The sequence below is a fragment of the Dermacentor albipictus genome, chromosome 7 (genome assembly GCF_038994185.2).
Source record: "Dermacentor albipictus isolate Rhodes 1998 colony chromosome 7, USDA_Dalb.pri_finalv2, whole genome shotgun sequence".
NCBI classification, from domain to species: Eukaryota; Metazoa; Arthropoda; class Arachnida; order Ixodida; family Ixodidae; genus Dermacentor; species Dermacentor albipictus.
Window position 1 is genome coordinate 124,708,712 of NC_091827.1, and position 12,596 is coordinate 124,721,307.

Below are 12,596 nucleotides of genomic sequence, written 5' to 3' on the forward strand. Positions count from 1 at the left end.
ACCTTGAGGCTCCATTGGTCAGATTACTTTTAACATTGAGTTCACATACTCTCCATGTATCTGACACTGGGCAAATGAGCTCTAGCTTCTGTTGTACTGTCGCATGATGATGCACCAGTGAAGTTGGATTGTGCACGTGTCTTGAGTACTCCCGTTCTTTCAAGGAAAGTGGGTTCGTCATATCATCTTATGTGCAAGTTTGAAGATGATTGTGTTTGTTCTGCAGTTTACCCCATTGCTGCCATTACTTATGAAAGTGTGATGATATTTAGATAAATAACGACAGCTGACGCCTGTGGGATTTCATATTATGATTACTGAATACATTTTCTGTCATCACTGCTAATGAATTATTCTTGGCTTTCCTGTTGGGCACAAGCTTGCCAAAATAAAGCTTTATTTTCATTTGTTGCTTTTTTTTTCTGCCATCTGGAGCGCTCCAGCCAATGCGTGACAGTACCTTAAAAAATTCTTTGCTACAAGGCATGCCTGAATATGTTGGTCTCCTGCACGCTATTGACTTGTCTTGGTGTAAACAAATCAAAGTGCGAAAAATAGATAACTTGCATATGTCCTGCACTTATTTCGTGTAGCTATCAAAAAACTAACTTGCTGGCCTCGCGCCCACTTGTCTAATCTGTGAGTGCTTGTAAGCTGTAAACATTAATGCAATAATATTAGCTGGACTGCATGTACAAAGAACTAAGATGTGCACATATGCCGATACTCACTTCCTTACAAATCTAAATAAAGAAAACTAACCCCACCTTAGATTTAGGTAAGACTATCCTACTGAATGTCTTACCTAAATGGTAATATTACTCCAGTTTAGCTCCATACTTACAGTTTGCAGAAGGAACAATTGCCAGATCTAAGAACATTAATATTCTCACCTTTTAGCCATGTGTATTCATTGTCACCTTTTATTTTATGTTTTCAAGTAAATATATTAACAATAAAAGTAGTGAGGATCATAAGCGCAGGCACTGTAACTTCAGCCAAGTGCATCAGTAACTCTAGATGAATCCACACTGACATGGAAAAAAATGCTCAGATTCGTGTTTTAGAAAGGGCAACAGATCTTTGAGATAGTGATTGGTAAGTTTGGCAAAAATAGAAGTTTGATGGATGGCCGCTTAGTTGGCTTACATATTTCATGTGAAATGTTTTGAGTATAATTCATGGTATGTTTACTAAGAGATGGTTCATGATCATTAGTCTCATTTGCTTGTTCAAGCTGGAATGTGATGTCCATTGTCAGTACTCAGTTATAAGAACTTCACTAAATGATTAGAGCAAATGTTGCGTGCCAATATCGAAGGACGCAGATTGTTGTGAAAGAGAAACAAGAAAGAATAGTAGGCTGCCAATGAAAACAATTTAATCTTTAAACGTGTCAACAGCAGTTGCAAAACAACTTGGCACATTTGCGCGGCAAAAACGTAACAGACAGTACAACAAAGAACAAAAGGTGAAAAGTGAAGTCACAGAGGAGCGGTGGCAAAGAAAATAAAGAGCTGTACAATGCCAAAAGGATATGGTACAGAACGAAGATAGCATTTTGTTCAGCTCATCTTACGTCTCTTCCATGGTTACCTTTTTCATGCAGTGCACCGTCTACCTCTATTATGCATTTCTGTGGCATCAAGGCATGTCTTGATGTTGCATCATGGCGTGTATTGGTGCTGGTCGCATATCTAATCAACACAGGACTAACGCTACAAAAAAAATTAAAATGGTGTGCTTCATGATGAAATCATGGTTTTGGCATTTAAAACCCAGAATTAAATATTAAAAAAATTCACACTCTATTCACACTAGGTTGAGAACGACACAAACACAGCTAGAAATGTTCCTGTGACCAAAGTAACAAAATTTACGAAGAGCGCCAGTGTAACACTGCCAATCACAATTTACTGAGGTGTGAGCAACCGAGGGCCACCATGTGGCATCAATGCTTGAAGCACAACTTATGCGCAAGGCTGGCAACTTGCAAGCTGAACGGATGCTATTCATACAATGCTTTGGGCTGTACCTTACTGCTACCAATCAAGAAGCCCTGCCTGATAAACAAAAGCTAGCCCTACAGCTCACTATAACCACAGCACTGGTGGTTTTTACACACAAAATGAAGGAGTGGAGGACAGCTGAAGTGCAAGCAGGATCGCCAATGCAGAGCACGAGACAGTGCTCGACCTGAACCAGTGCTCATCGCTACGGACCTTTCTGCATTCATGGCCCATGTTCAGTAAACATCTTTTTACTTGCAAACCTAGATATTGTAAGCACTATTAACATACTTCGACGTTTTAATTTGTACATAGCCATCATCATCTTCCCTGTTCTACTTCTTCACGCATGAGCTGGGGCATTTCCTTTTTGGAATAAAAAGCGCTTGACAGCTTGGTTAGTCTCAGTCTTACAATATTAGTGCTAGATTTCAATACAAATAGCAATATCATCCTTGAAAAGTCGCTTGAAGCAATGGCACTATGAAGGCAACAGAACTAGAGGTGGACTCTTGGTAATGTGCAGATGCTGCATGAAGTATTTAAACCACCTCAAGAAGGGACAGACAATTGATATAGGGTTCAGGAGCAGCTGGCTATGCAATTTCATAATAATAACAAACTGCAAAAGGAAAGGGGCACGTTAGCATTAGTAACCACTGCAATCAGACTTTGTGAGCTACAATTACTGCTTAAAAATCATCCTAGTGCAGGCCGAAAATGGGCATTTTCGATGACAGATGATGTGTGTTCAACGTATTCACTGGTCTTAAGCATGCTGAGACATATTTAGTGGGTCAACTGTGAGGTCTCCATAAAGTTTGAGTTCTTAATGGCATTTGGCCCCAGGTACATCATCCCGCACACTTTGGCTGAGCACATGTCCACGTTTTGTTTTCCTTTTTCCAGCTGTTCTTGGTCGGCCGGCAGGAATGCATCCCGAACCTCTCGGTAGGCCAGGTCGGCGCCTTGCCAAGCTTGTTGGTTGTACCTTAATTTTTTTACCATGCCTGATAGCCCTTCCCATGGCCTTTTGCCTCAACATGTATGCAAACACAGCGCTGCTGGTGTTCAACTTTAACAGGTCTTCTGTTATGGACTTGATAACAACAGCATACTGAGGAATGCATTCACCAAGTCAATGGGCGCGCTGGTATGCTTCATTGAATGCAGCACACTCTTTCTTGTGGTCCTGCAAAAAGTCACGTAAATGAACATGTTTAAATCTTGAAAGTCCTTTAAGCCAACAAATGTTTTTTGCTTTGAAGTGATGTTTGCTAAAGCCAACGCACTTACATATGTGTTAAAAGAAAAAGCCAAAGAAGAGAAAAGGGACGCAGACGGATGAAGTCATCAAAAATACACTCCTTTGATAAGTTGTTCAAGTCATGTTCTAGTTTGTGGACATCTTAACAGAGTACATTTTCTAGAAATCTACAAGCTATAGATAGAGATTGTATATTAGCCATTAAAAAAAAGGCTATATTAAGCACCCAAAAAATGCACCTAAAGGTGTATTTTAGGTGCTGTAGAGGCCACAATATGCACAAGCTGTTTGCACACAGTAATTTTTTTTGGCATGTGCGAATAGTAGATTTTGAGCTAGCAAATATTGATTTTGGATGAACATTTTCTCAATCGAATATTGAATAGCTGTTGTGTAGAGAATTCACTGCAAACTTGAATGAATGAGTGAGTGAACTTTTTTAATTTATCAGGGTGAAACAGGGGCTTATAGAATGTAACTACTGAATATTGTACTAATTGTTCTGTGGAAGAATGAGATCAAACTTTGGTACTGTGGGACTTGTTAAATAAATGTCAAAAACTATAAAGAGGTTAATTGATAGTAAAGCATGGTGCAACTGCCTTTGTGAATGCAGTAAGTTAATGAGAAGAAACAAAAGTAAAACAGTGCACGCATTAACAATTAGACTACAGCTATGACTAGAAGTATAAAGGGGATGGTGCCATAACAGTGCTTTCACCTTAATTAGACATCGCAATTACACTTAATAGACATCTTGGTGCTCATACTGACACTGTAGCCAGCGCGTGCATACACGTAAGCGAATGCTTACGTGTATGCATGGTATATATGCTTCACTGCATGACACACTAGTGTTGCGACGAAGCGGAATCAAAAAGGCCGATTATTACTATTACACTTTGAAAAACTATTTTTGTTGTGAATATAGAATTGCACAATATTCAAAACTACTAGTAAAGTTATGTCTCATATCTACCTTAAAGTACAAAAGCCTTCACTTAGGGGAGGAACAGTATTGTGCAACCCTTCATAGTCTATACACTTGGTTGGATTTGTGACAGGCTACCACATGGACTAATAGAATGTTGCAGCAAACCTGTCATTTCATACAGTTCCTGATGCAATGAGCAGGTAATGGAGATATAAGGGCTACACTTCTTACAATGCATCAAGTGCCACTTGCTTGCACAGAAATTGAGATGCTAAAATTCCAATTGGCATCTATAGGCATGTAGATTAGAAAATTGATAACTCACAAGCACCATCAAATTTGTGCTAAATTTCTTCATAACCCACAAATTCTAATCTTCTGCCTTTCATTTGAAGAAATGGAGATATAATTCAGTGTCTGCTCCTGAATGACAGCTTAGTGATATTCTCCAAAAGTTGTAGGTATTTTACTGCATGCCAAAATTATGGTAACGTTTTTTGTTAAAAAAGAAAGCCACATGAGCTTATCACTGTTCCCCCTCCTAATCATTTAAAGTGAATGCCTTCCTTTGGACGCGTTACCCATTATTGATGTTTGGGCACCAACTGGTAATGGAAGCCGAGTGGCACTGGCTAGGTTAAGTAAGCTAAAAGGTGGAAGAGTTGTATGTAGCCCTAATTGGATATCTTAAAAAGTTATTCACATTTCTAGATGTACTTAGCACACTATAAGAGCTGTATAATGCTAGGCCTAAGCATTTAGGCAGAAGCTTTTTGGTGGCAATGAAGTTTGAAAAGGAGGTAAGGGTCATGCATAGGTTTACAAAAGGAACAACTGTAGTGTATAGGAAAAAAAATTTACTCTTCCCACTGCTGTAGAAAGCAGAGAGAACAGCTAGTGAAATCAAAGTACCTAACTTTCAAATCAATACTAAGAACAATTAGTGGATATAGACAAGTCGTGTAATGCATAGTACTATAAATGCTGGTGTAATTGTGTGATGGACGCATCTTTTCTATGTTGATGGTGTTGAATCAAACCTGTTCAGAATTGAGCTCGTCACATTTTATAAAGGAAAATGCTATCAAAACCTCGTACCAGATGTATTTGGCCCAAGTCAGCCATCTCTCCTTGCACCTCTGGCGCTGTGGAGATTGTCTGCGTCTCCTGCCCTACGTCTTTGTGCGAAGTCGATGGTCCTGCTTCGCACACAGATGAGGGTGCCAAGGTGAGGGCATGTGCAGTCAAAGGCATGAAAAAGCCTGCTGCTGGACAACGCTTTCCGAGGGCAAGCTGGCCAAGCTCTGTGCGGTCTCCAACTGTCAGCTCCGGGCTGTTCGGGAAAGCACCACCAAAGGCTTGTTGCACAGCAGCCTGGTGCTTACAGAAAGCACCCTGGTTCCCTGCCCTGCAGCTGCATAGCCCAATGTCCGCCTATACCTCATATGTCCCAGTTCCAGAAGAATTCGGAACATGTTAGCAATTTTGTTCTACTTTTAGAATTGATTTTGGGGGGGATTCCGGCATTTCTTGCAGAAGGTGCTCATAGCCAATTCGGTGGGTAGGTTCCCGATTGTGTGCGTGGCGCAGCAGCCGTGTTTCGAAATATTTCTCCCAATTACTAATCACAAATTCAATTAAAGCTACTGCATTGTAGACTTTTGTTCTGTTTAGGATGATGTCCTTTAGAATACGGACAGAAGCCTCCGAATAGTTGTGTTTTAGCCTCTTGTTAGCACACCAGTACAATACAAGAGCACCCACTCACATTGGCGCAAAAGAAACGTGTTCACTCTCTGAACATACAAATACAAATACAAATACCTTTATTTCAACATCAGGGATGTTAGGGGTGCACCCAAAAAGCCTATGACTGGCTTGACAGAGGGGCGCACCCCCGTACATAAAAACCGGCAGCAACAGAACATGGACAGAACAATAGTAATAAAAAAAGACTACAGTGCATAGGTAAACATCATATTCAATAAATATTAGTGAACATCTTCTTGAAATAACAAATTAATAAATGAAGGCGGCAGAATTAACACGATACGCTCAGGAACACTAAGAATGCAAAATGAAGAATAACAATAAGAGAAGAAAAAAAGAGGAAGGAGGTGCGTAGTAAAAAACACCCGTATCGTAAGGTTTTCAGTGCTCATTGCGCCGATTAAGAAGAGTTGGTATTATATGTTGGAGCATTTGACGACCGTAATTAGTACGAAAGGATGGCACATGCCAGACGTCGTTGTTACGTGTTGTGTAGTAATTAGCTTTGGGCCGTAAGTTAGCTGTGTCATCAAAGAATGTGTCATGATTTTTCCGTTTTCTTTCATATCGTTTACTACTTAGCAATAAATTATATAGGTCATTAATTGGTGTTACTTTTAATGATGCGAAAAGAGGTTGAGTGTGAGCAGTAAACGGGGCATTCGCAATGATACGAATGACCTTTTTTTGTATTTTCTGTAACCTATATGTATTTGACCATGTTGTTGTACCCCACACCAGATGACAATATGAAAGGTTAGATAAAAATAGTGCATTATAAACTAAAAGTCTAACACTCAGAGGTAGTAGAGAGCGGACTCTGTATAACATGCCTGTGCATTTTGCAAGTTTTTTTAACCAGATTGTCGATGTGTATGTCCCATGAAAGATTGCACTGCAGTGTCACACCCAGACACTTTACTGACTCCGCTATTTCAATGCTTTGAAAACCAAGCGTTAGTGTAGGTAAGTGTTCTAGTGGTTTGTTCTTAGGTCTAAAAAGTACAGCTTTGGTTTTGGTAGCGTTAATTTTCAATAAAGATTTAGTACTCCATTCGACCAATTTGCGCAGAGTTTCATTAGCGTTTAATGTCAAGTTATTAAGTGTTTTAGCCCTAAAAAATAAGCTGACATCATCTGCATACATTATACATTTAGCGCTGTTGTCAATATTCACAATGTCGTTGATATAGATGTTAAAGAGTGTAGGTCCGAGAATACTGCCTTGTGGCACCCCAGAATGAATGGATCTAAAGTGCGATGAAGAATTGTTAATTACAACCCGTTGCTGGCGGTGCTCTAAATATGTTATTAAAAGCTGAAGGAATGTGCCGCGAAATCCATAGTGTTGAAGTTTAAGGAATAATAGGTTGTGATTTATGGGCATATGAGGCAAGGACTGAAGCTCTGCAATGGCTGTCTCCAGTTTGTGCTCCTCCTTTGCATAGAGAATCTGAAACACCAGTTCAAGCATGCATTTTTTTATTAGCATTTTGTTTTCAGCATATCTCGTTATCTGCTATTTCCATTTCTCTGTTAAAGCAGAGTTTTGCAGCTATTGAAAAGTATAACTTTTCCAGAAAAGATTTCCACATGGAAAGTGTACAGTATCATGATATGTTCCTTTTTTTTTTTCATTTCATTGCACGTGTCAGTGATAGCAGTAACTTTGCTTTCCGTATGACTTCTCTTCAGCTACATATTTTTTTTTTACTTTACAATAACTTGTATGCTGTGTTCCTTTTCTTCTGTTACTGTTAAAAAAGATTGCCAAATTTCATGCTAATTCGACACTACATGCACAGGCCTTTGGGAAAAGGCAGTAAAAGGTGCTGTGTTTTATTGGTTATAACTTATCAAAAAATATATTTAAGTGGTGATAATGTCACTTGAAAAATAAATTATTACAAGATAGTGGAAATTCAATATCCAATTCTTAGTGTAGGTTCTGTGCCTATCAGCATGGGTCATGTGGGCTCACTGCTTAGTTCCTCCAAGCGTGCTCTTTTTCTGCCTTTTAATGGGAATCACATTTCTAATAAATAGTAGTTTTTCTAGTGATGTGTGTTTGTGAGTGCATGTGTGTGACATTCTTTTCTGTACTATGCGTTCTGGTTCATGCTAGCCAAAGAAAAGTCATGGCCAAAATTTCCTGGTTGCTCTTATTAATCTCAATTGAAAGCTGTTCAGTTGAAAGAGCTTAGAGATAGCACTGCATGTGCGGAAGCATGAAAATAATTTTTGGAACTTTTCTGCTCTAATTATGAATAAATTACTTGGTGTGGAGAGACAGGATTGCTGCATTGTTTTGGTATTTAATTTGTATAAAGTATGCAGCAAACAAGAAAAAATTAAAATATATAAAAGGGTATGAACACACTAATAAGGCTGTTGAGTTTAGAGTGACACAAGAGGCCTTCGCTGGAATTGGGATATTTGTTTTTGAAATAATTTACGTTCTTACCTCAGACAGAGCTCCCATGAATGAGGAAATTATGTGAATGTGAGAGACGTGACAGAGCAGTACAAGTATGACAAATTTGGATTAGCATGCTGGGTGGCATGAGGGTCCTCCCGTAGTCTGTTTTTGGTTGACTGTACATTATGGTGAAACAATGCCAACAGGACATGTCTTGTCCTGTCCCGTTTTTCACATGTCCCGTCATCTGCACAGCTTCGCCATAATGCTGTGCTGATTCTGTTTTGATATTATGCTATGGCTCTACATTGTAATTGGAGTGAGAGAGTGAACAAGGTAGTGCACATTGCCTCTGAGATGATGCACGCAATTAAGTCAGCTCACTTATTCCTGCAGTAAGAAAGGGATGTAACCTATTCTTCCTTTTTTTTTTTCACAGGCAAGTTGGATTGTGAGGTACATGAACGGCGTGTTACTTTTGACAAGTTTAGTTGCAAACAACTGCAATAAAGAAGCGCTAATAGATTGACCCCCAGCCACAAAATATTGCATGGCATGAAACCACATGGCGAAATAGGCTTCTGCGCCTTATAGCGGTGCACACTTGTTATCGACACTAATATTTCTGCATGTGCATCCTTCCACAACTGCAAACGTGAATATTTGGTGCTTTTGCTATGTGTGCTCGCAGTATGTCAGTTTGAGTGGGAGATGTCACTTATCTGTTTGTATTCTTGCAAGTTGGGTGGCTTAAGGAGTAAAACGAAGTTTGCGCTGTTCACGGGGTTTACACTCCATAACTAATGTGACAGTGCATATCATGTGTCTTCAGTAACGAGTGCGCAGCGGTTCTTCTTTCTTAATTTCACTTCTTTGTTGCCAAGCTCCATTTGTTCTTATTTTTGTCTGTGTATGTGTGTTTTCACATCTTTGAACATGCTAGAGGATTCACAGTGGAAAAGAAAGACTTACCAAATCTTGTTGCAGTTTGCAAGCACACTGTGCATACACATTGTTTAATACTACTGCCTAGTTGCGTGACCCATCATAAGACTTGGTGTTCCATTGGCCCATGGTGCATTTCTGTGCATCATTCCTTTGTCTAATGCTACACGGCATTAATGATGTTAACATGTGACCTGGAAGTTATCGGTCAAATCGCGAACGCTGAAGAGGCATATACAAAGTTCATAGATATAATTTCTGGTATATACAAGTACCACTTTCCCGAAAAAAGAATTACCTTAGGCAAAAAAATTCGTAAACCGTGGATAACGCCTGAACTGCTTGCAAAAATACATCGCAAAAACGAATTGTATCATAAATTTATTCAAAATAAGGACCCAGATACACTGAAACATTGAATTGTTTCAGTGTATCTGGGTCCTTATCGAAATAAACTGAATAAAGAAATAAAACTAAGTAGAGTGCGACACATTCAGTCTGAATTTGAGTGCTCTGCACCAAAACCTGACTTCTTATGGAAAAGGTTAAATACTGTCCTTAATCGTAATAAATTGCATTTTTGTATAGAAAAACTGAACATAAATGGCAATGAGATATCTGGCATCCCTCTCGCCACTATGTTTAATGATCACTTTGTTAGCAACAATCAAAACAGTTCATCTGGGACATTGCTTAAGTTGAAGCCTGTTGCTAGCTCCTTCTCATTATTTCTTGAGCCTGTCTCTGAACATGAAGTTTTCTCTGCTTTCACGTCACTGCGAAATAGTTCCTCGTGTGATTTTGAAGGCATGCAAATTAGACCGATAAAGTAAGTGTTAGATATTGTCACACCGTACCTTACATATATTATTAATTTATGTTTGTCCAGTGCAACTTTTCCGAAAAGAATGCAAATCGCTAAAGTGAGTGTTTTATTTAAAAAGGGAGACAGAAATGATATCCAAAATTATAGGCCTATATCCATATTGCCCATCTTTTCTAAGGGCCTGGAAAAAATCTTACATCGCCAATTTAATAATTTTTTCGAGAAGAACAATATAATATCACCTGCCCAATTCGGCTTCAGAAAGCTTAAGTCCACCGAATATGCACTGTTGGAACAAAAGGAATGCATCTTATCCCAGTTCGAAGAAAGAAGACTTGTGCTTGGCGTCTATGTGGATTTTAGCAAAGCATTTGATAATATTCACCATTTAACATTGATTGAAAAACTTTATAGCTATGGCATTCGAGGTCACTCTTTAGCACTAATTAAATCTTACCTAGCAAGCAGACAGCAATTTGTTCAGATAGATATGCATTGTTCAAGTATGAAGCCTATTTCAAAAGGAGTTCCGCAGGGAAGTGTCTTGGGGCCCCTTCTTTTTAACGCCTATATCAATGATGTAACTAATATTTACCTAAACGCGAAATATGTCCTGTATGCTGATGACGCCAGTATATTTGTTTCAGGAACAAACTGTACAGATATAGAGTATAAAACGAACCTCATGCTCTCTAAGCTGAGGGACTGGTCAATAATGAACCAATTAGAAATAAATACAAACAAAACCAAAGCTGTGCTCTTTAGGCCCAAAAATAAGCCAGTGAATTCAACAACATATCAACATTATGTACGGGGAAAAAACGATAGAAATAGTTACTAGTATGAGAACTGTCGGCGTAACGTTTTCGAGTAATATGCTCTGGGACGAACACATTGACGCAGTCACAATCCAGTTATCTAGGGTCATCGGCGTGACGTGGAATGTAAATCACTATTGCCGTTTAAAGTTAAACTTCTCATTTATAACTCGCTTTTTTATTCGTACCTCTATTATTGCTTATTGGTATGGGGTACAACTACCTTTGTTAATTTGCATAAACTACTTGTCTTGCAAAAGAAGTTTGTTCGGCTACTCTTTAATGTCCCCTACAACTCCCATACTATAAACTTATTTCAGGAAGCCAACATAATTTCTGTGTTAAAGTTATACCAGTACAAGTTAACAACTGCATTTAGGCGGGAAGTAAAACTGAACTGCTCCTTTCTACGAGAACTTTCTAACCTTGAACTTAATGACAAATTTTATGTTACCCGTCATAAAGAGATATGGCGGGTGGTCACACCCAGAACAAATTATCTAAGGGAGAAGCTGTCCACACAATGCCAATGCTTCTAAATAAATATAATAATCTAGGCGTTGATATCACCCAAATAACGGCCCAACAATTGAGAGACTTGTATATGCATGATTTTTAAATTACTGGTTGAGTGTACATCCTCTCGGCTAGTATGTATATAAAGTGTGTATATATGCTTCTGTATATGTGTGTGTGTGTGTAGGTATGCATACGAGTGTGTATGCATATACGGGTATATGAATGCATGTGTATGTATATATATGTGTGTATATAATGTTCAGCGGCGTATTCTTGCCTCATTTGTATCACCATGAGAACCACACAAGCTATCCTAAGTATTGTTGGTTTAGTCACCAGTGGCTCTGTGTAAATATGGGTGTGCATGTGTAAATGCGAGTATGTGGGTTCATTAGAGTATTTACGAGTATGTGTGTATATATGTATGTATATATGTATGTATACAATGTATGTGTATATATGTATGTATGATGCATATGTGCTTGCATGTGTGCTGTTGCCGAATATTCTGTAGAGGGGGCTGCGGGCCTCGTCAAGCTGCCTACTGGAGCAGCTTTTACTTGCAGCCTCCTCCATCAAGTAGATGGAAATAAAGCTATTCTATCTGTTCTATCTATCTATAGCACTTCACAATGTGCAAAGTACTACACACATTTCAAGGTGCATGTCACTTGAAGCAGGAATCCATGTTACATAGGCATCGTAGGGCAGCTGTTGGATAAAAGTTCTGTCCCCAAAATTTTGGTAATGTGAACAGTTCTCAGAAGTTCCGATAATTGTCTCATTGTTTGCTGTAGCTGCATAATGTTCAGTGTGCCATATTTAATAAACCATGTTCAATGAGCAAACTAAGGCCTCCTGACATCCAAGCATTCCGAGCCAATGTACACCTACCAGTCTAAGATAAAATTAGAGCACAAAAAATATTTAAGCTGACCAAAACAATTTGACTTCATAGATACATAACTTCAGTAGTTCATAGTTTCATGCCAGAGGTTTTGATGACACTGCATCAAGTCTTCTTAAATATCTTAAATTTCTTGCTACTGAAAGGGCCCCTGAAACAGTTTGGAGAAATATTGTAGACGC

The 12,596-nt window shown here is 38.9% G+C and overlaps 1 long non-coding RNA gene across 1 annotated transcript; it reads right to left on the bottom strand.

The window, feature by feature from the left end:
• Positions 1 to 1,364: 1,364 nt before the first annotated feature.
• LOC139048152 (uncharacterized) lies at positions 1,365 to 9,733 on the bottom strand. Its single transcript, XR_011507580.1, has 2 exons — positions 5,309 to 9,733; positions 1,365 to 3,201 (listed from the first exon to the last, which is right to left on the bottom strand). It is a non-coding gene; the product is annotated as an uncharacterized lncRNA (long non-coding RNA).
• Between the last annotated feature and the right edge of the window lie 2,863 nt (positions 9,734 to 12,596).